This window comes from Oncorhynchus kisutch, unplaced genomic scaffold (genome assembly GCF_002021735.2).
Source record: "Oncorhynchus kisutch isolate 150728-3 unplaced genomic scaffold, Okis_V2 Okis02a-Okis13b_hom, whole genome shotgun sequence".
In the NCBI taxonomy this organism is placed as follows: Eukaryota; Metazoa; Chordata; class Actinopteri; order Salmoniformes; family Salmonidae; genus Oncorhynchus; species Oncorhynchus kisutch.
Window position 1 is genome coordinate 11706583 of NW_022261979.1, and position 21577 is coordinate 11728159.

Here is a 21577-nt window from a genome sequence, read left to right on the forward strand (position 1 = left end):
TGTCTGTTTTAATTACAGAACTGATCTACATTACCAGGATCAGGTATCTGTCTGTTTTAACAGAACTGATCTACATTACCAGGATCTACATTATCAGGATCAGGTATCTGTCTGTTTTAATTACAGAACTGATCTACATTACCAGGATCAGGTATCTGTCTGTTTTAACAGAACTGATCTACATTACCAGGATCTACATTACCAGGATCAGGTATCTGTCTGTTTTAATTACAGAACTGATCTACATTACCAGGATCAGGTATCTGTCTGTTTTAACAGAACTGATCTACATTACCAACATCAGGTATCTGTCTGTTTTAACAGAACTGATCTACATTACCAGGATCAGGTATCTGACTGTTTTAACAGAACTGATCTACATTACCAGGATCTACATTACCACGATCTACATTACCAGGATCAGGTATCTGTCTGTTTTAACAGAACTGACCTACATTACCAGGATCTACATTACCAGGATCAGGTATCTGTCTGTTTTAATTACAGAACTGATCTACATTACCAGGATCAGGTATCTGTCTGTTTTAACAGAACTGATCTACATTACCAGGATCTACATTACCAGGATCTACATTACCAGGATCAGGTATCTGTCTGTTTTAATTACAGAACTGATCTACATTACCAGGATCAGGTATCTGTCTGTTTTAACAGAACTGATCTACATTACCAGGATCTACATTACCAGGATCAGGTATCTGTCTGTTTTAATTACAGAACTGATCTACATTACCAGGATCAGGTATCTGTCTGTTTTAACAGAACTGATCTACATTACCAGGATCTACATTACCAGGATCAGGTATCTGTCTGTTTTAACAGAACTGATCTACATTACCAGGATCTACATTACCAGGATCAGGTATCTGTCTGTTTTAACAGAACTGATCTACATTACCAGGATCAGGTATCTGTCTGTTTTAACAGAACTGATCTACATTACCAGGATCTACATTACCAGGATCAGGTATCTGTCTGTTTTAACAGAACTGATCTACATTACCAGGATCAGGTATCTGACTGTTTTAACAGAACTGATCTACATTACCAGGATCAGGTATCTGTCTGTTTTAATTACAGAACTGATCTACATTACCAGGATCAGGTATCTGTCTGTTTTAATTACAGAACTGATCTACATTACCAGGATCAGGTATCTGTCTGTTTTAACAGAACTGATCTACATTACCAGCATCAGGTATCTGTCTGTTTTAACAGAACTGATCTACATTACCAGGATCAGGTATCTGTCTGTTTTAACAGAACTGATCTACATTACCAGGATCTACATTACCACGATCTACATTACCAGGATCAGGTATCTGTCTGTTTTAACAGAACTGATCTACATTACCAGGATCTACATTACCAGGATCAGGTATCTGTCTGTTTTAACAGAACTGATCTACATTACCAGGATCTACATTACCAGGATCAGGTATCTGTCTGTTTTAACAGAACTGATCTACATTACCAGGATCTACATTACCAGGATCTACATTACCAGGATCAGGTATCTGTCTGTTTTAATTACAGAACTGATCTACATTACCAGGATCAGGTATCTGTCTGTTTTAACAGAACTGATCTACATTACCAGCATCAGGTATCTGTCTGTTTTAACAGAACTGATCTACATTACCAGGATCAGGTATCTGTCTGTTTTAACAGAACTGATCTACATTACCAGGATCTACATTACCACGATCTACATTACCAGGATCAGGTATCTGTCTGTTTTAACAGAACTGATCTACATTACCAGGATCTACATTACCAGGATCAGGTATCTGTCTGTTTTAACAGAACTGATCTACATTACCAGGATCTACATTACCACGATCTACATTACCAGGATCAGGTATCTGTCTGTTTTAACAGAACTGATCTACATTACCAGGATCTACATTACCAGGATCAGGTATCTGTCTGTTTTAACAGAACTGATCTACATTACCAGGATCTACATTACCAGGATCAGGTATCTGTCTGTTTTAACAGAACTGATCTACATTACCAGGATCTACATTACCAGGATCTACATTACCAGGATCAGGTATCTGTCTGTTTTAACAGAACTGATCTACATTACCAGGATCAGGTATCTGTCTGTTTTAACAGAACTGATCTACATTACCAGGATCAGGTATCTGTCTGTTTTAACAGAACTGATCTACATTACCAGGATCTACATTACCAGGATCTACATTACCAGGATCAGGTATCTGTCTGTTTTAATTACAGAACTGATCTACATTACCAGGATCAGGTATCTGTCTGTTTTAACAGAACTGATCTACATTACCAGCATCAGGTATCTGTCTGTTTTAACAGAACTGATCTACATTACCAGGATCAGGTATCTGTCTGTTTTAACAGAACTGATCTACATTACCAGGATCTACATTACCACGATCTACATTACCAGGATCAGGTATCTGTCTGTTTTAACAGAACTGATCTACATTACCAGGATCTACATTACCAGGATCAGGTATCTGTCTGTTTTAACAGAACTGATCTACATTACCAGGATCTACATTACCACGATCTACATTACCAGGATCAGGTATCTGTCTGTTTTAACAGAACTGATCTACATTACCAGGTTCTACATTACCAGGATCAGGTATATGTCTGTTTTAATTACAGAACTGATCTACATTACCAGGATCAGGTATCTGTCTGTTTTAACAGAACTGATCTACATTACCAGGATCTACATTACCAGGATCAGGTATCTGTCTGTTTTAATTACAGAACTGATCTACATTACCAGGATCAGGTATCTGTCTGTTTTAACAGAACTGATCTACATTACCAGGATCTACATTACCAGGATCAGGTATCTGTCTGTTTTAATTACAGAACTGATCTACATTACCAGGATCAGGTATCTGTCTGTTTTAACAGAACTGATCTACATTACCAGGATCTACATTACCAGGATCAGGTATCTGTCTGTTTTAATTACAGAACTGATCTACATTACCAGGATCAGGTATCTGTCTGTTTTAACAGAACTGATCTACATTACCAGGATCTACATTACCAGGATCAGGTATCTGTCTGTTTTAACAGAACTGATCTACATTACCAGGATCTACATTACCAGGATCAGGTATCTGTCTGTTTTAATTACAGAACTGATCTACATTACCAGGATCAGGTATCTGTCTGTTTTAACAGAACTGATCTACATTACCAGGATCTACATTACCAGGATCAGGTATCTGTCTGTTTTAATTACAGAACTGATCTACATTACCAGGATCAGGTATCTGTCTGTTTTAACAGAACTGATCTACATTACCAGGATCTACATTACCAGGATCAGGTATCTGTCTGTTTTAACAGAACTGATCTACATTACCAGGATCTACATTACCAGGATCAGGTATCTGTCTGTTTTAACAGAACTGATCTACATTACCAGGATCTACATTACCAGGATCTACATTACCAGGATCAGGTATCTGTCTGTTTTAACAGAACTGATCTACATTACCAGGATCAGGTATCTGTCTGTTTTAACAGAACTGATCTACATTACCAGGATCAGGTATCTGTCTGTTTTAACAGAACTGATCTACATTACCAGGATCTACATTACCAGGATCTACATTACCAGGATCAGGTATCTGTCTGTTTTAATTACAGAACTGATCTACATTACCAGGATCAGGTATCTGTCTGTTTTAACAGAACTGATCTACATTACCAGCATCAGGTATCTGTCTGTTTTAACAGAACTGATCTACATTACCAGGATCAGGTATCTGTCTGTTTTAACAGAACTGATCTACATTACCAGGATCTACATTACCACGATCTACATTACCAGGATCAGGTATCTGTCTGTTTTAACAGAACTGATCTACATTACCAGGATCTACATTACCAGGATCAGGTATCTGTCTGTTTTTAACAGAACTGATCTACATTACCAGGATCTACATTACCACGATCTACATTACCAGGATCAGGTATCTGTCTGTTTTAACAGAACTGATCTACATTACCAGGTTCTACATTACCAGGATCAGGTATATGTCTGTTTTAATTACAGAACTGATCTACATTACCAGGATCAGGTATCTGTCTGTTTTAACAGAACTGATCTACATTACCAGGATCTACATTACCAGGATCAGGTATCTGTCTGTTTTAATTACAGAACTGATCTACATTACCAGGATCAGGTATCTGTCTGTTTTAACAGAACTGATCTACATTACCAGGATCTACATTACCAGGATCAGGTATCTGTCTGTTTTAATTACAGAACTGATCTACATTACCAGGATCAGGTATCTGTCTGTTTTAACAGAACTGATCTACATTACCAGGATCTACATTACCAGGATCAGGTATCTGTCTGTTTTAATTACAGAACTGATCTACATTACCAGGATCAGGTATCTGTCTGTTTTAACAGAACTGATCTACATTACCAGGATCTACATTACCAGGATCAGGTATCTGTCTGTTTTAACAGAACTGATCTACATTACCAGGATCTACATTACCAGGATCAGGTATCTGTCTGTTTTAATTACAGAACTGATCTACATTACCAGGATCAGGTATCTGTCTGTTTTAACAGAACTGATCTACATTACCAGGATCTACATTACCAGGATCAGGTATCTGTCTGTTTTAATTACAGAACTGATCTACATTACCAGGATCAGGTATCTGTCTGTTTTAACAGAACTGATCTACATTACCAGGATCTACATTATCAGGATCAGGTATCTGTCTGTTTTAATTACAGAACTGATCTACATTACCAGGATCAGGTATCTGTCTGTTTTAACAGAACTGATCTACATTACCAGGATCTACATTACCAGGATCAGGTATCTGTCTGTTTTAATTACAGAACTGATCTACATTACCAGGATCAGGTATCTGTCTGTTTTAACAGAACTGATCTACATTACCAGCATCAGGTATCTGTCTGTTTTAACAGAACTGATCTACATTACCAGGATCAGGTATCTGTCTGTTTTAACAGAACTGATCTACATTACCAGGATCTACATTACCACGATCTACATTACCAGGATCAGGTATCTGTCTGTTTTAACAGAACTGATCTACATTACCAGGATCTACATTACCAGGATCAGGTATCTGTCTGTTTTAACAGAACTGATCTACATTACCAGGATCTACATTACCACGATCTACATTACCAGGATCAGGTATCTGTCTGTTTTAACAGAACTGATCTACATTACCAGGATCTACATTACCAGGATCAGGTATCTGTCTGTTTTAACAGAACTGATCTACATTACCAGGATCTACATTACCAGGATCAGGTATCTGTCTGTTTTAACAGAACTGATCTACATTACCAGGATCTACATTACCAGGATCTACATTACCAGGATCAGGTATCTGTCTGTTTTAACAGAACTGATCTACATTACCAGGATCAGGTATCTGTCTGTTTTAACAGAACTGATCTACATTACCAGGATCAGGTATCTGTCTGTTTTAACAGAACTGATCTACATTACCAGGATCTACATTACCAGGATCTACATTACCAGGATCAGGTATCTGTCTGTTTTAATTACAGAACTGATCTACATTACCAGGATCAGGTATCTGTCTGTTTTAACAGAACTGATCTACATTACCAGCATCAGGTATCTGTCTGTTTTAACAGAACTGATCTACATTACCAGGATCAGGTATCTGTCTGTTTTAACAGAACTGATCTACATTACCAGGATCTACATTACCACGATCTACATTACCAGGATCAGGTATCTGTCTGTTTTAACAGAACTGATCTACATTACCAGGATCTACATTACCAGGATCAGGTATCTGTCTGTTTTAACAGAACTGATCTACATTACCAGGATCTACATTACCACGATCTACATTACCAGGATCAGGTATCTGTCTGTTTTAACAGAACTGATCTACATTACCAGGATCTACATTACCAGGATCAGGTATCTGTCTGTTTTAACAGAACTGATCTACATTACCAGGATCTACATTACCAGGATCAGGTATCTGTCTGTTTTAATTACAGAACTGATCTACATTACCAGGATCAGGTATCTGTCTGTTTTAACAGAACTGATCTACATTACCAGGATCTACATTACCAGGATCAGGTATCTGTCTGTTTTAACAGAACTGATCTACATTACCAGGATCTACATTACCAGGATCAGGTATCTGTCTGTTTTAACAGAACTGATCTACATTACCAGGATCAGGTATCTGTCTGTTTTAACAGAACTGATCTACATTACCAGGATCTACATTACCAGGATCAGGTATCTGTCTGTTTTAACAGAACTGATCTACATTACCAGGATCAGGTATCTGACTGTTTTAACAGAACTGATCTACATTACCAGGATCAGGTATCTGTCTGTTTTAATTACAGAACTGATCTACATTACCAGGATCAGGTATCTGTCTGTTTTAATTACAGAACTGATCTACATTACCAGGATCAGGTATCTGTCTGTTTTAACAGAACTGATCTACATTACCAGCATCAGGTATCTGTCTGTTTTAACAGAACTGATCTACATTACCAGGATCAGGTATCTGTCTGTTTTAACAGAACTGATCTACATTACCAGGATCTACATTACCACGATCTACATTACCAGGATCAGGTATCTGTCTGTTTTAACAGAACTGATCTACATTACCAGGATCTACATTACCAGGATCAGGTATCTGTCTGTTTTAACAGAACTGATCTACATTACCAGGATCTACATTACCAGGATCAGGTATCTGTCTGTTTTAACAGAACTGATCTACATTACCAGGATCTACATTACCAGGATCTACATTACCAGGATCAGGTATCTGTCTGTTTTAATTACAGAACTGATCTACATTACCAGGATCAGGTATCTGTCTGTTTTAACAGAACTGATCTACATTACCAGCATCAGGTATCTGTCTGTTTTAACAGAACTGATCTACATTACCAGGATCAGGTATCTGTCTGTTTTAACAGAACTGATCTACATTACCAGGATCTACATTACCACGATCTACATTACCAGGATCAGGTATCTGTCTGTTTTAACAGAACTGATCTACATTACCAGGATCTACATTACCAGGATCAGGTATCTGTCTGTTTTAACAGAACTGATCTACATTACCAGGATCTACATTACCACGATCTACATTACCAGGATCAGGTATCTGTCTGTTTTAACAGAACTGATCTACATTACCAGGATCTACATTACCAGGATCAGGTATCTGTCTGTTTTAACAGAACTGATCTACATTACCAGGATCTACATTACCAGGATCAGGTATCTGTCTGTTTTAACAGAACTGATCTACATTACCAGGATCTACATTACCAGGATCTACATTACCAGGATCAGGTATCTGTCTGTTTTAACAGAACTGATCTACATTACCAGGATCAGGTATCTGTCTGTTTTAACAGAACTGATCTACATTACCAGGATCAGGTATCTGTCTGTTTTAACAGAACTGATCTACATTACCAGGATCTACATTACCAGGATCTACATTACCAGGATCAGGTATCTGTCTGTTTTAATTACAGAACTGATCTACATTACCAGGATCAGGTATCTGTCTGTTTTAACAGAACTGATCTACATTACCAGCATCAGGTATCTGTCTGTTTTAACAGAACTGATCTACATTACCAGGATCAGGTATCTGTCTGTTTTAACAGAACTGATCTACATTACCAGGATCTACATTACCACGATCTACATTACCAGGATCAGGTATCTGTCTGTTTTAACAGAACTGATCTACATTACCAGGATCTACATTACCAGGATCAGGTATCTGTCTGTTTTAACAGAACTGATCTACATTACCAGGATCTACATTACCACGATCTACATTACCAGGATCAGGTATCTGTCTGTTTTAACAGAACTGATCTACATTACCAGGTTCTACATTACCAGGATCAGGTATATGTCTGTTTTAATTACAGAACTGATCTACATTACCAGGATCAGGTATCTGTCTGTTTTAACAGAACTGATCTACATTACCAGGATCTACATTACCAGGATCAGGTATCTGTCTGTTTTAATTACAGAACTGATCTACATTACCAGGATCAGGTATCTGTCTGTTTTAACAGAACTGATCTACATTACCAGGATCTACATTACCAGGATCAGGTATCTGTCTGTTTTAATTACAGAACTGATCTACATTACCAGGATCAGGTATCTGTCTGTTTTAACAGAACTGATCTACATTACCAGGATCTACATTACCAGGATCAGGTATCTGTCTGTTTTAATTACAGAACTGATCTACATTACCAGGATCAGGTATCTGTCTGTTTTAACAGAACTGATCTACATTACCAGGATCTACATTACCAGGATCAGGTATCTGTCTGTTTTAACAGAACTGATCTACATTACCAGGATCTACATTACCAGGATCAGGTATCTGTCTGTTTTAATTACAGAACTGATCTACATTACCAGGATCAGGTATCTGTCTGTTTTAACAGAACTGATCTACATTACCAGGATCTACATTACCAGGATCAGGTATCTGTCTGTTTTAATTACAGAACTGATCTACATTACCAGGATCAGGTATCTGTCTGTTTTAACAGAACTGATCTACATTACCAGGATCTACATTATCAGGATCAGGTATCTGTCTGTTTTAATTACAGAACTGATCTACATTACCAGGATCAGGTATCTGTCTGTTTTAACAGAACTGATCTACATTACCAGGATCTACATTACCAGGATCAGGTATCTGTCTGTTTTAATTACAGAACTGATCTACATTACCAGGATCAGGTATCTGTCTGTTTTAACAGAACTGATCTACATTACCAGCATCAGGTATCTGTCTGTTTTAACAGAACTGATCTACATTACCAGGATCAGGTATCTGTCTGTTTTAACAGAACTGATCTACATTACCAGGATCTACATTACCACGATCTACATTACCAGGATCAGGTATCTGTCTGTTTTAACAGAACTGATCTACATTACCAGGATCTACATTACCAGGATCAGGTATCTGTCTGTTTTAACAGAACTGATCTACATTACCAGGATCTACATTACCACGATCTACATTACCAGGATCAGGTATCTGTCTGTTTTAACAGAACTGATCTACATTACCAGGATCTACATTACCAGGATCAGGTATCTGTCTGTTTTAACAGAACTGATCTACATTACCAGGATCTACATTACCAGGATCAGGTATCTGTCTGTTTTAACAGAACTGATCTACATTACCAGGATCTACATTACCAGGATCTACATTACCAGGATCAGGTATCTGTCTGTTTTAACAGAACTGATCTACATTACCAGGATCAGGTATCTGTCTGTTTTAACAGAACTGATCTACATTACCAGGATCAGGTATCTGTCTGTTTTAACAGAACTGATCTACATTACCAGGATCTACATTACCAGGATCTACATTACCAGGATCAGGTATCTGTCTGTTTTAATTACAGAACTGATCTACATTACCAGGATCAGGTATCTGTCTGTTTTAACAGAACTGATCTACATTACCAGCATCAGGTATCTGTCTGTTTTAACAGAACTGATCTACATTACCAGGATCAGGTATCTGTCTGTTTAACAGAACTGATCTACATTACCAGGATCTACATTACCACGATCTACATTACCAGGATCAGGTATCTGTCTGTTTTAACAGAACTGATCTACATTACCAGGATCTACATTACCAGGATCAGGTATCTGTCTGTTTTAACAGAACTGATCTACATTACCAGGATCTACATTACCACGATCTACATTACCAGGATCAGGTATCTGTCTGTTTTAACAGAACTGATCTACATTACCAGGATCTACATTACCAGGATCAGGTATCTGTCTGTTTTAACAGAACTGATCTACATTACCAGGATCTACATTACCAGGATCAGGTATCTGTCTGTTTTAACAGAACTGATCTACATTACCAGGATCTACATTACCAGGATCTACATTACCAGGATCAGGTATCTGTCTGTTTTAACAGAACTGATCTACATTACCAGGATCAGGTATCTGTCTGTTTTAACAGAACTGATCTACATTACCAGGATCAGGTATCTGTCTGTTTTAACAGAACTGATCTACATTACCAGGATCTACATTACCAGGATCAGGTATCTGTCTGTTTTAACAGAACTGATCTACATTACCAGGATCTACATTACCAGGATCAGGTATCTGTCTGTTTTAATTACAGAACTGATCTACATTACCAGGATCAGGTATCTGTCTGTTTTAACAGAGCTGATCTACATTACCAGGATCTACATTACCAGGATCAGGTATCTGTCTGTTTTAATTACAGAACTGATCTACATTACCAGGATCTACATTACCAGGATCAGGTATCTGTCTGTTTTAATTACAGCTTCTTCTTTTTTTCTTTTTTTTCACCTTTATTTAACCAGGTAGGCTAGTTGAGAACACCTTTATTTAACCAGGTAGGCTAGTTGAGAACACCTTTATTTAACCAGGTAGGCTAGTTGAGAACACCTTTATTTAACCAGGTAGGCTAGTTGAGAACACCTTTATTTAACCAGGTAGGCTAGTTGAGAACACCTTTATTTAACCAGGTAGGCTAGTTGAGAACACCTTTATTTAACCAGGTAGGCTAGTTGAGAACACCTTTATTTAACCAGGTAGGCTGGTTGAGAACACCTTTATTTAACCAGGTACACAAGTTGAGAACAAGTTCTCATTTACAATTACGACCTGGCCAAGATCAATGCAACAATGGAGGCCTAACAGGCCAAAATAACACCAATGCACTCCCTCCTCAACCTTCCCAATCCTGCTTCTTTCCCTGAATAGACTATCAGACCCAGTATAAAAACATATAGAAATAGATGTCCTGTAGCTTTGGTAGTCTATAGCTTTTCCTGGGATTTCACAAGCAGAGGAACGGTTTGTTGTGAAGAGGCTTGATGAATGGCCTATAGGGGAGAGGCTTGATGAATGGCCTATAGCAGAGAGGCTTGATGAATGGCCTATAGTGGGGAGGCTTGAGTAATGGCCTATAGTGGAGAGGCTTGATGAATGGCCTATAGTGGAGAGGCTTGATGAATGGCCTATAGGGGAGAGGCTTGATGAATGGCCTATAGGGGAGAGGCTTGATGAATGGCCTATAGTGGAGAGGCTTGATGAATGGCCTATAGGGGAGAGGCTTGATGAATGGCCTATAGTGGAGGGACTTGATGAATGGCCTATAGTGGGGAGGCTTGATGAATGGCCTATAGTGGAGAGGCTTGATGAATGGCCTATAGGGGAGAGGCTTGATGAATGGCCTATAGCGGAGAGGCTTGATGAATGGCATATAGCGGGGAGGCTTGATGAATGGCCTATAGTGGAGAGGCTTGATGAATGGCCTATAGGGTAGAGGCTTGATGAATGGCCTATAGCGGAGAGGCTTGATGAATGGCCTATAGGGGAGAGGCTTGATGAATGGCCTATAGGGGAGAGGCTTGATGAATGGCCTATAGTGGGGAGGCTTGATGAATGGCCTATAGTGGAGGGACTTGATGAATGGCCTATAGTGGGGAGGCTTGATGAATGGCCTATAGTGGAGAGGCTTGATGAATGGCCTATAGGGGAGAGGCTTGATGAATGGCCTATAGCGGAGAGGCTTGATGAATGGCATATAGCGGGGAGGCTTGATGAATGGCCTATAGTGGAGAGGCTTGATGAATGGCCTATAGGGTAGAGGCTTGATGAATGGCCTATAGCGGAGAGGCTTGATGAATGGCCTATAGGGGAGAGGCTTGATGAATGGCCTATAGGGGAGAGGCTTGATGAATGGCCTATAGGGGAGAGGCTTGATGAATGGCCTATAGAGGAGAGGCTTGATGAATGGCCTATAGGGTAGAGGCTTGATGAATGGCCTATAGGGGAGAGGCTTGATGAATGGCCTATAGGGGAGAGGCTTGATGAATGGCCTATAGGGTAGAGGCTTGATGAATGGCCTATAGTGGGGAGGCTTGATGAATGGCCTATAGGGGAGAGGCTTGATGAATGGCCTATAGGGTAGAGGCTTGATGAATGGCCTATAGCGGGGAGGCTTGATGAATGGCCTATAGCGGGGAGGCTTGATGAATGGCCTATAGTGGAGAGGCCTGCGTACAGCTGGAAAAGAGAGAAACTAGTGATGTATAGCCAAGGTAAGAAGCTAAATATTTGCTAGGCCATTCAGTAGTTCAAGAAAAATAAATGATCAGATTATGAAATGGCAGATGTGTACTGTGTTTCTCCAGGCTGCGCTCTGTGGTCCCAGGACACGCAAAGCTTCACTATTGATCAGGCTCAGGCCTACATTTTTAGACAAGAACATCTCTCTACCTAGGCTACAGCAACACAGTGCAATGAGAAATGTATTACTGTTATCATGTGGAGCATTATGTCTCAACTTCCTGAAGAGAAATCTGTCTTCTAAAAAGAAAAAGAAAGAAAAGACCGGAGAGAGAACAGAAAGGGAGACAGGACGTCACCCAATAATTCACAAAGGGAGGAGGGTGTAGTTTCGTGAGTGGTGGATATTAACCTGTTAGCTTATTAGTCCATAGTGAAATAGGCTCATTTTGTTCCCCCTAACATTAGTTACATAATACCTTAACAGAACACTGTTTACATTTCGCTATTCCGATATTTTTATTCAATACAGGAACACTTTTAGCAAGCTATTCATACTAAATCATTTGCCCCTGCCTGGTGAGAGGCCCAACAGATACAGCTTCAGGCTCACCAGTCCTGTCTCCCCATCCCCCTGAACCAGCCCCGTCTCCCCATCCCCTGAACCAGCCCTGTCTCCCCATCCCCCTGAACCAGCCCTGTCTCCCCATCCCCTGAACCAGCCCTGTCTCCCCATCCCCCTGAACCAGCCCTGTCTCCCCATACCCATACCCCTAAACCAGCCCTGTCTCCCCATCCCCCTGAACCAGCCCTGTCTCCCCATCCCCCTGAACCAGCCCTGTCTCCCCATCCCCCTGAACCAGCCCTGTCTCCCCATCCCCCTGAACCAGCCCTGTCTCCCCATCCCCCTGAACCAGCCCTGTCTCCCCATACCCCTGAACCAGCCCTGTCTCCCCATCCCCCTCAACCAGCCCTGTCTCCCCATCCCCCTGAACCAGCCCTGTCTCCCCATACCCCTGAACCAGCCCTGTCTCCCCATCCCCATACCCCTGAACCAGCCCTGTCTCCCCATCCCCCTGAACCAGCCCTGTCTCCCCATCCCCCTGAACCAGCCCTGTCTCCCCATCCCCCTGAACCAGCCCTGTCTCCCCATCCCCCTGAACCAGCCCTGTCTCCCCATCCCCCTGAACCAGCCCTGTCTCCCCATCCCCCTGAACCAGCCCAGTCTCCCACCTGAAGGAGGTGAGCAGCATTGTGTTGAATGACATGTCAGTTGGCATAATTGCAGGTACTGCAATGCATTGAGGACAGGAATAAATCTCACTCGACAAAGAGGCAGCCAATATCATAGAGCCTTAAAAGGAAGATATGCAGGCTCTTAGAGATGGATGGGAGTCTCTCCTGTCTGAGGCAACACTGATTGCTATGCAAATGGGTGTTGCACCTCAATTTAGCACGGAACACAGTCGCCAGAGGAAAAGGTAGAGATTCCATGATGAGACCTCTGAAGAGGAGACGGCTCAGGACTTTGCAGCAACAGTGTTTTCAGAACACAGTGTTTTTTTATACTGCAATGGACGACATCATAAGTGACTTGGACACTTTTGACACCACTGCAAAAAAATTGTAGAAGAATGTTCTGCTTTTCTGAAAGTTGGTCAGATTAGTGAGGATAAAGTCCCCTCTGTGTGCCAACCACTGATCATGAAGTATTCTAGAGATGTTACAACTGAGGTTCAAAATGAAGTAAGACACCTGACCACTGTACATGCTGCTCCCCTCCTAACTTGTCCCCTCTTGGTCTCCTGAACACTGTACATGCTGACACTTTCCCCTCCTAACCTGTCCCCTCTTGGTCTCCTGAACACTGTACATGCTGACTCTGTCCCCTCCTAACCTGTCCCTCTTGGTCTCCTGACACCTGAACACTGTATATGCTGACTCTGTCCCCTCCTAACCTGTCCCCTCTTGGTCTCCTGAACAGTGTATATACTGCCACTCTCCCCTCCTAACCTGTCCCCTCTTGGTCTCCTGACACCTGAACACTGTACATGCTGCCACTCTCCCCTCCTAACCTGTCCCCTCTTGGTCTCCTGACACCTGAACACTGTACATGCTGCCACTCTCCCCTCCTAACCTGTCCCCTCTTGGTCTCCTGACACCTGAACACTGTACATGCTGCCACTCTCCCCTCCTAACCTGTCCCCTCTTGGTCTCCTGAACACCTGAACACTGTATATGCTGCCACTCTCCCCTCCTAACCTGTCCCCTCTTGGTCTCCTGAACACTGTATATGCTGACTCTGTCCCCTCCTAACCTGTCCCCTCTTGGTCTCCTGAACACCTGAACACTGTATATGCTGCCACTCTCCCCTCCTAACCTGCCCCCTCTTGGTCTCCTGAACACTGTATATGCTGACTCTGTCCCCTCCTAACCTGTCCCCTCTTGGTCTCCTGAACACTGTATATGCTGACTCTGTCCTCTCCTAACCTGTCCCCTCTCGGTCTCCTGAATGAAATTAGTAAGATGCTGCTGCAAAGCATTTTGGGAGAAGTGTACATTGCTTTACGTACATTTTGCACACTGCCTGTGACTGTTGCTGGTGGTGAGAGAGCTTTCAGTAAGCTAAAAACTGATAGGAAAAAAACTATTTGAGGTCCACTATGTCCCAGGACAGGCTTTGCAGGCTTGTCATTCTGTCCATTGAAAGTCAGTTAGCTTGAAAGCTGGACGTCAAAGACTTAATCAGTGACTTTGCTAGTAAGAAGGCTGGGCGCTGGGCTCTTGGTGAATAAGGCTGAGCCAGTGATAACTGTTAAATGGCTGTGGATATTTGATCACGACACACATGATGCCCACAGGCTGTGAACAAGACTGAGAACAGACTGAGAACAAGACCGAGAACAAGATATATCTCAAAGTAATGGCTATGGATATTGGATCACTACACACATGATGCCCACAGGCTGAGAACAAGACTGAGAACAAGACTGAGAACAGGATAAATCTCAAAGTAATGAGCTGGATTGACCATCAAATCTGTTGTTCACAATCAAGACCCCGAGTGGAGGAAACCTGTTGATTTGGTGACCTCTTGACGTTTCCTCTAGCAACACCTTTTCACTTCCATTTTGTTTTTCCATTATCCAGCTGCTTTATTGTCTAGTTGGTACTTATACTTAGTTCAACAATCTACTGCTGATTGTACTATTTTTGTTAGTTATATCGTTCTATAGATGTTAAATGTTAATTTATTTTATTTTGAAGAGGTTATTAATGTATATTTAAGTTATATTTATTATTCGTCATTCATGTTAAGAGAATTTTCCATTCAATCATTTTTTTTGGACCATTAAAATGACATTTAGACTGTAAAAAGATGTCCTTTAGCACATTTCTTATAGAAGGGATCAGTCTTCCATCAGATAGTGAATTCCACTGTGTGCAGACTGTTGCATGCATGTCTGCACAGGGTTATATTATCACAGCTCACTGTCAGGAAATATCACACAGTAAAGATTGGGACTACAAGAGAGTTGCACGCCTGCAAACTCTTTAAATGGGTCGATTGGGTTCTGGAGGTGTGTGACTACAGGTAGAGAGTTATTTAAAGCTTTAAATGGGTCGATTGGGTTCTGGAGGTGTGTGACTACAGGTAATTGCGTAGGGTGGGTGGGGCTTGTGGTGGTTGGGACCTGTGGTGGTTGGGGCCTGTGGTGGGTGGGGCCTGTGGTGGTTGGGGCCTGTGGTGGGTGGGGCCTGTGGTGGGTGGGGCCTGTGGTGGTTGGGGCCTGTGGTGGTTGGGGCCTGTGGTGGGTGGGGCCTGTGGTGGTTGGGGCCTGTGGTGGTTGGGGCCTGTGTAGGTTGGGGCCTGTGGTGGGTGGGGCCTGTGGTGGTTGGGGCCTGTGGTGGTTGGGGCCTGTGGTAGGTGGGGCCTGTGGTGGGTGGGGCCTGTGGTGGTTGGGGCCTGTGGTGGTTGGGGCCTGTGGTGGTTGGGCCCCCCAATGTGATATCTTTTCATGTGGCCCACAAATCCCTGGCGGCTCTTCCCTGCTCACACATCCTGTTTGTTACATGCTGAATTAACAACATAGGACAAACAAACTACACCTCATTATGCAACCGATTGGATCAGTATGTCCAGAAAGGAACATTAGCAGGCTTCTCTTAATGGTGTTAACACCAAGCTACATCCTGATAAAATAGGCCTGTCTTAACACCAAGCTACATCCTGATAAAATAGGCCTGTCTTAACACCAAGCTACATCCTGACAAAATAGACCTGTCTTAACACCAAGCTACATCCTTACAAAATAGGCCTGTCTTAACACCAAGCTACATCCTTACAAAATAGGCCTGTGTTAACACCGAGCTACATCCTTACAAAATAGGCCTGTCTTAACACCAAGCTACATCCTTACAAAATAGGCCTGTCTTAACACCAAGCTACATCCTTACAAAATAGGCCTGTCTTAACACCGAGCTACATCCTGACAAAATAGGCCTGTCTTAACACTGAGCTACATCCTGAGAAAATAGGCCTGTCTTAAAACCGAGCTACATCCTGACAAAATAGGCCTGTCTTACCAATGAGCTACATCCTGACAAAATAGGCCTGTCTTACCAATGAGCTACATCCTGACAAAATAGGCCTGTCTTAACACCGAGCTACATCCTTAAAAAATAGGCCTGTCTTACCAATGAGCTACATCCTGACAAAATAGGCCTGTCTTACCAATGAGCTACATCCTGACAAAATAGGCCTGACTTACCAATGAGCTACATCCTGACAAAATAGGCCTGTCTTACCAATGAGCTACATCCTGACAAAATAGGCCTGTCTTAACACCAAGCTACATCCTGATAAAATAGGCCTGTTTTAACACCAAGCTACATCCTGACAAAATAGGCTTGTCTTAACACCAAGCTACATCCTGACAAAATAGGCCTGTCTTAACACCGAGCTACATCCTGACAAAATAGGCCTGTCTTAACACCAAGCTACATCCTGATAAAATAGGCCTGTTTTAACACCAAGCTACATCCTGACAAAATAGGCCTGTCTTAACACCAAGCTACATCCTGACAAAATAGGCCTGTCTTAACACCGAGCTACATCCTGACAAAATAGGCCTGTGTTAAGATAGGCCTACGAAAGGAAACCATTGTCGTCTCCTTTCCATCTCTCCGCCCCGTTAATACTGTAGCCTATTGTACATTTGGCCAAACGTGCAATTCTCCTCCAATATGCTATCAGTAGGCTTAAAAGAAAATAAAGTTGAAATAAGTGTCCAACAAGTTTTTTTTTGTAGTCTGGCTTTTTCATGGGATTCCGCAAGATTTAAGAGGAATAGTCGTGGCAGCAGCGAGGCCAGCCGTGTAATTGCGCATCGGAACAACGAAGACAGACAAGCTGGAGATGTAGCCTAGGAAGGATCAGGAGGAGAACAGGGAGGAGAGGAGGAGAAGGGACAGAGGAGAGGAGGAGAACAGGGATGAGAGGAGGATAAGGGAGGAGAGGAGGAGAAGGGACAGAGGAGAGGAGGAGAAGGGAGGAGAGGAGGAGAAGGGACAGAGGAGAGGAGGAGAACAGGGAGGAGAACAGGGAGGAGAGGAGGAGAAGGGACAGAGGAGAGGGGACAGAGGAGAGGAGGAGAACAGGGAGGAGAACAGGGAGGGGAGGAGGAGAAGGGACAGAGGAGAGGGGACAGAGGAGAGGAGGAGAAGGGAGGAGAGGAGGAGAAGGGACAGAGGAGAGGAGGAGAACAGGGAGGAGAGGAGGAGAAGGGAGGAGAGGAGGAGAGGAGAACAGGGAGGAGAGAGGAGAAGGAATGGAAGAGAGGAGGAAGGAGAACAGGGATGAAAGGGGTGAAGGGAGGGAGGAGAACAGGTTGGAGAACAGGGAGGAGAACAGGGACAGAGGAGAGGAGGAGGAGAAGGGGTGAAGGGACACTGTAGAGGAAGAGAGGAAACAGGGACAAGGAGATGGGTGAAGGGATGGAGTAGGCGTAGTGTGGTGTTGGAAGCAGTCAGACATCAAGAGGGAATGGGCAGATTCTCAGAAGAAGTAAGATGAAAGAAATATCTGGCTATTCAGAGAATCCACAGACAGAACACCACTGTATGACGAGAGGAGAGGAGAGGAGAGGAGAGGAGAGGAGAGGAGAGGAGAGGAGAGGAGAGGAGAGGAGAGGAGAGGAGAGGAGAGGAGAGGAGAGGAGAGGAGAGGAGAGGAGAGGAGAGGAGAGGAGAGGAGAGGAGAGGAGAGGAGAGGAGGAGAAGAGGAGGAGAGGCTTTGAGGAGGAATAGGAAATGAGGAGAGGAGGAGGAGGAGGAGATGATTGTCCAAAGCAGCACTGTCCGCACTGCATTGACCTGAAAGGAATGTGCTGCGGCTAGTGAGAGAAGATAACGCTCTATGTACTGTACGCCCTAAATGTCACCCTATTCACTGTATAGTGCACTACTTTTGACCAGAGCCCTATGGGCCCCTATATACTGAATAGGGTGGCATTTGGGCTCCAAGACTATGTCTCAGACAACTCCTTCCACCCTCAATCTGCAGCTTTTTACCACTTCTAAGCTGTCAATTCACCAGCATATGTTGCACCAATTTCCCATTTAAAAAGTATTTCAGGCTCCAGCGCTGTGAACAGCCTGCCAGTGTCAGCAGTGATTCTCCCTCTTCTCCTCCTCTACTCCTCTCCTCACTTCTCCTCTCTTCTCCTCCCTCCTCCTCTCCTCTCCTCTCCTCTCCTCTCCTCTCCTCTCCTCTCCTCTCCTCTCTTCTCCTCCTTTCCGACCTTCTCCTCTTCTCCTCTCCTCTCTTCTTCTCTTTTCCGATCTTCTCCTCTCTTCTCCTCCTTTCCTATCTTCACCTCTCCTCCCTTCTCCTCTCCTCTCCTCTCTTCACTTCTCCTCCCTCCTCCTCTCTTCTCCTCCTTTCCGATCTTCTCCTCTCTTCTCCTCCTTTCCTATCTTCACTTCTCCTCCCTCCTCCTCTCTCCTCCTCCTTTCCGATCTTCTCCTCTCTTCTCCTCCTTTCCTATCTTCACCTCTCCTCCCTCCTCCTCTCTTCTCCTCCTTTCCGATCTTCTCCTCTCTTCTCCTCCTTTCCTATCTTCACTTCTCCTCCCTCCTCCTCCTTTCCGATCTTCTCCTCTCTTCTCCTCTTTTCCTATCTTCACTTCTCCTCACTCCTCCTCTCTTCTCTTCTCCTCCCTCCTCCCTCCTATCTTCTCCTCTCTTCTCCTCACTCCTCCTCTCTTCTCTTCTCTTCTCTTCTCCTCCCTCCTCCTCCTCTCTTCTCCTCTCTTCTCCTCCTTTCCTATCTTCACCTCTCCTCCCTCCTCCTCTCTTCTCCTCCTTTCCGATCTTCTCCTCTCTTCTCCTCTTTTCCTATCTTCACTTCTCCTCACTCCTCCTCTCTTCTCTTCTCTTCTCCTCCCTCCTCCCTCCTCTCTTCTCCTCACTCCTCCTCTCTTCTCTTCTCTTCTCCTCCCTCCTCCTCCTCTCTTCTCCTCTCTTCTCCTACTTTCCTATCTTCACTTCTCCTCCCTTCTCCTCTCTCCTCCTCCTTTCCGATCTTCTCCTCTCTTCTCCTCTCTTCTCCTCACTCCTCCTCTCTTCTCCTCCCTCCTCCCTCCTATCTTCTCCTCTCTTTCTCCTCCTCTCCTATCTTCACTTCTCCTCACTCCTCCTCTCTTCTCCTCCCTCCGCCCTCCTATCTTCTCCTCTCTTTCTCCTCCTCTCCTCTCCTCTTGATTCCTCATCTCCTTCTCTCAGTGCAGTCAGATTGCACAGTGGTTTGTTTGGTGGTAATGTTTTCTTTGTCCTTCCTCTGGGGGCAACAGATGATCATTAAAGAGGAGCTGGATTAGGCTTTTCCTCTAAGAGAGAGACAACATATGTGGTCTGAGTCTGGGGTCCTAGGGTTGGTTAGACAGCAGCACACTGAACCAACACTGTGGGAAACTAATGGACAGCTACTCACAGGCTCCAAAAACATATGTGGTCTGAGTCTGGGGTCCTAGGGTTGGTTAGACAGCAGCACACTGAATCAACACTGTGGGAAACTAATGGACAGCTACTCACAGGCTCCAAAAAAAGATAGATGCAATACTACTAGTTGGTGAAATAAAGTGAAAGGGAATTTTGGTCAGTAAATATCCTAGGACCTAGTATGTTGTTTATAATACGGTAGTGCAGAATAAGTGATTGATAAGGTCATGAGTTAGGAGGGTCAATGCAGTAATGTCTCCTGCAGTGAACTGCTGTCTATCGTATCAACATGAGGCTACCACTGTGTACTTGTGGACTGATCGAGATAACAATGTTATTGAACTATTTGTTGACGGGATCGATAGGTGAACCTTTCTACGTGGAGAAATGTCATTTTCCCCCCCATAAATAAATGAGTATCTATGATGTCATAAATGAGTATCTATGATGTCATAAATGAGTATCTATGATGTCATAAATGAGTATCTATGATGTCATAAATGAGTATCTATGATGTCATGAATGAGTATCTATGATGTCATGAATGAGTATCTATGATGACTATTTCAATCTGTTCCTGTAGCCACCCGTATAACCTGCATCTTTAAGTGCATTGGGGTAGTGATCGTGTCCCAAAGGGCACCGTATTCCCTAAATAGGCCACTACTTTCGACCCTATGGGCCCTGGTGAAAAGTAGTGCACTTCAATAGGAAATAGAGTATCCATTTGGGATGCACATAAGACATACTCATACTGGTGGAAAAAGTATTTGATCGTCCTACTTGAGTAAAAGTAAAGATACCTTAATAGAAAATGACTCAAGTAAAATTGCAAGTCACCAAGTAAAATACTACTTGAGTAAAAGTCTAAAAGTATTTGGTTTTAAATATACTTATTAAGTATCAAAAGTAAAATGGAATTGCTAAATATATTCTTATTAAGTATCAAATGTAAAAGTAAAAGTATAAATCATTTCAAATTCCTTTATATTAAGCAAACCAGACGGTACAATGTTCTATTTTTTTAAATTGACAGATAGCCAGGGGAGCACTCCAACACTCAGACATCATTTACAAAAAAAATAGCATTTGTGTTTAGTGAGTCTGCCAGATCAGAGGCAGTAGGGATGGACCAGGGATGTTCTCTTGATAAGTGTGTAAAATTGGACCATTTTCCTGTCAAAAATGTAACAAGTCCTTTTGGGTGTCAGGGGAAAATGTAAGGAGTCAAAAAAGTACTTTATTTTCTTTCGGAATGTAGTGAAGTAAAAGTAAAAGTTGTCAAAAACATAAATAGGAAAGTAAAAGTAAAAATACCTCATAAAACTACTTAAGTAGTACTTTTACTTAAGTACTTT

General features: G+C 42.6%; 1 protein-coding gene across 1 annotated transcript in view; it reads right to left on the reverse strand.

Annotated features, from left to right (window-relative positions):
* Nucleotides 1–21577, reverse strand: part of LOC116359260 (CUB and sushi domain-containing protein 3-like) — a 547528-nt gene that overhangs the window by 449783 nt on the left and 76168 nt on the right.